General features: G+C 42.9%; 1 non-coding gene across 1 annotated transcript; it reads right to left on the bottom strand.

Moving 5' to 3' along the window:
• Positions 1 to 217: 217 nt before the first annotated feature.
• Positions 218 to 324, bottom strand: LOC127743723 (small nucleolar RNA R71). Its single transcript, XR_008005106.1, has one exon. It is a non-coding gene; the product is annotated as a small nucleolar RNA R71 (small nucleolar RNA).
• Between the last annotated feature and the right edge of the window lie 3,169 nt (positions 325 to 3,493).

The following is a 3,493-nucleotide window of genomic DNA, read 5'->3' on the forward strand; positions in this document are numbered from 1 at the left end:
TGAAGCACCTTAAGGATTTTCAAGTTGCATGTGCAACCGCAAGGAGACATAGGGCGGATCGCGGATGAATCTGCAGTGTTGGTCTTTGCTTTCCATTTCTCTTTGGAGGAGAAAGCAAAGGAATGGTTTTATACTCAGCCGAGTGAAATTTGATCCAACTAGGACTTGTTGCGTAAGGAGTTCTTGGAAAAGTTCTACCCTACTCATAAAACAGACAAGTTACGAAGAGAGATCTCTTGTATTGTGCAACAAGATGGGGAGACCTTGTATGAATACTGGGAAAGATTCAAGAAGTTATTAGAAGCTTGCCCTCACCACCGGATTGGTGAGCCGTTTCTTATCAGTTATTTCTATACAGGGATGCATCCCCAAGATAAGCTTTTCCTAGACGCTGCAAGTGGAGGATCATTGATCACAAGTAATACTGTTGTGGAAGCCTGGAAAGTTATGTCAGAATTCACAAACTCGGCTGAACACTCAAGAGTGAGGGATCCACAACCTCTAGCTTTAAGCAAAATTCCTCCCGATGGTGCCAATGCGACTGAGACCCCTGAGAAGATTGCAGTTTTGTTGAGACAAATCACCCAGGGGAAACAAATGACTCAGGCCTTGATGATCACTTCCATGCAAGAGCAAAGCGAGTTTCATAAGAAACAAGATGCATACATGGCTACAATAGCCGAAGCCCTTACCCGTTTGACTCTCCCTCCTCAAACCGCACAAAGCACCCAACAAGCTTTAACCTCAAGTAGTTTACCCTCTCAACCTCAACCCAACCCTAAGGGGAGCATAAATGCCATTACTCTCCGAAGTGGTACTAAGTTGGACAAGAATGTTGCTATACCCACAAAGGCGAGTGAGAAGACCAACAATGATAAGGTAGGAGAAGAAGTAGAGATGACAAAGGGTGAAGATGAAAATATTGACAAAAGTGAGGAGGAGCCACCAAAAGTCAAGGAGCCAAAGAGAAAGACCTTGCTTGAAGAGCCTTCACCCATTCCATTCCCAACTTTGGCCAAGAAGGCAAAGAAGCAAGAAGATCTTGACCCCACTTTGGTGGAAATTTTTAAGAAATTCGAATTTACCGTCCCTCTCTTTCAAGCCATTCAACAAGTGCCGAAGTATGCCAAGTTCCTTAAAGATGTGTGCACTCACAAAGACAAGCTTGGCAATCTTAGTGAAAAGCAGGTAGATGATTCTATCTCTTCTTTGCTTCCTGAAAAATATAATAATCTCGGCCCATGTTTGGTGACTTGTTTGATTAGTGGGATTAAGTTCATGGATTGTATGTGTGATTTGGGAGCATGTGTGAGCATCATGCCATTGCCCGTATACCAAAGATTGAACTTACCACCCCTCAAGAGATTCGGGATAAGGTTTGTCTTGGCTGACAAGAGTATTGTGTTTGTGGTTGGAATTGCAGAGAACATCATAATCAACATTCAAGGGTTGCTTTTTCCGGTTGACTTCCACATCTTGGAGACTCCACTTATTGATTCGACTAACCCATCATCAATACTCCTTGGAAGACCATTCTTGAGGACGGCCCGTTTCAAGCTAGATGCACACTCAGGAGTCTATTCTTTTGAGTCGGATGGTAAGTTAGTCAAGTTCACCCTGGAGGAGTCCAACAAACCCATTCTTAAGGCCAATTCCATTTTTGGGTGTGACATAGTTGAAGACAAAGTGGTTGAGGATATCAAGGAACAAGGAAAAGAGGAGGTTGCCAAGAAGTCAAATTCAAAGGATCATGCTCAAACCAAGAATGCCAAGGAGTTGGAGATTTTCCTCCTTGGCGAAGTTCCTAAGTGACCAATGAAGCCTTGCAAGTCCAACTTAGGACTCTAAACCAAAGTGTTTGGTGGGAGACACCCCACCATGGTGACATTTTTCTAACTCTATCTCTTGTTTATAGCTTTTTGAATTACTTATTTTTTTGTGATATAGTGAGTAGCGTAGGTTGGGTTTAATAACTTTGAGTTAAAGAGGTTAGAATTCCTTGTGGACTATGATTGTATGCTTGTTTGAATGATTTGGGGTTGGTATGTTAATTTGCCAATGTTGGGAACCTTAGTTTTATGGAGAAAAGAATTTTCTAAAACAGGGCATTTGTGCGTCCGCACCACCCTGTGCGTGCGCACAAAGCTGTGTTTTTCGCCATCTGTGCGGGCGCACAAGCCTGTGCGTCCGCACTCGCTTTGACAAGCCCTCTGGTGGCAGTGCCAGCATAGCCTGTGCGTGCACACTGCCCCTTTTCTCTGCTCTGTGCATGCGCACAGCTGTGTGCGCACGCACACGTTCCTTTTCTTGTCTTGTTTGTGCAGCCGTACAGACGTGTGCGTCCGCACACCGCTTGTAAGCCCCTCTGGTGGGAGCGGGGAATGGCTTGTGCGAGCACACACCTTCCCCTTTCTTATCGTCTGTGCATGTGCACGGACTTGTGTGCACGCGCACATATGCTTTTGTCCACAAGTTTAAAAAAAAGAGAGTTCTTCTGTGCATTCGCACCTTTTGGTGCACTCGCACGCCCTTTTGCAACCTCTCTGGCTGCAGGTCGCGAACTGGGCGTTAATAGGATGAGCTACCCTATTGAGGGGTAGCATTCTTTTCTTTTTCCTTTCTTCTTCTTGCTCTCTCTCCCCCTCTCTTCCGCCCAGTCTCGCCGGTCAGTTGCCGCCGGCCGCCGCCACCGTTAGCCGTCGGCCACCACCACCATATCTCTACTTTTCTTTTATTTCTCTTCTCTCTTCTTTCCTTCTTTTCTTTTCTTCTTTTCTCTCTATTCACCATCGGTGAATTTTCTCTTCCGGTCAAGCCAACGGCCGTGATTTCGCAGTGGCTATAACAAGTGCCATTGCTCCCGCCTAGTTCTTGTTCTGCTCAACCTTCATATCAAAGGTTCTTGGTTTTACTTTCCTTCTTTTTTTTCTTTTCTTTCTTTCTTCCTATTTTTGTTAATATTGTTGCATTTTCTTTCATTTCTTTTATGTTGTTTGAATTAAATTTGTTGCTTTCCCCTTATTGTTTGCTTGTATTGCAAAGTATTATTTCTTGATTATTGGGTTGCTTGCTATCAATTTTGAGCTTAATTGTGATGGGTTTGCACATTGCATACCGTATGTTCAATAAAATGCCTCAATTAACATCTTGTTTGATTCATATGACTTGGCCATCATATGTCTTTAATTAATCTTTTGTTAGGCATCATACGTCTTTTTTGTGCATTTTGATGTTGATGAATTTGTGTCACTAATGCATTTCCATGCTCACATGCTTTGAGTTCAACCACCCATGTTTGCCAAGAAATTGTGTATTTTGTCAATGGGTGAGCATAAGTAGCAATTGCATTGTGTTGATAGAATCTAAGTTAAGTGTTCATCTTGGAATCTAAATTGAGTAATCCTTTTACAAATGTTCAACTTTTAATGATTTCTTGATCAAGCATCTTTTGGCCTCAAACTAAAGAACATTGTATATGTGATTACCATTTGTC

This window comes from Arachis duranensis, chromosome 10 (assembly GCF_000817695.3).
Source record: "Arachis duranensis cultivar V14167 chromosome 10, aradu.V14167.gnm2.J7QH, whole genome shotgun sequence".
NCBI classification, from domain to species: domain Eukaryota; kingdom Viridiplantae; phylum Streptophyta; class Magnoliopsida; order Fabales; family Fabaceae; genus Arachis; species Arachis duranensis.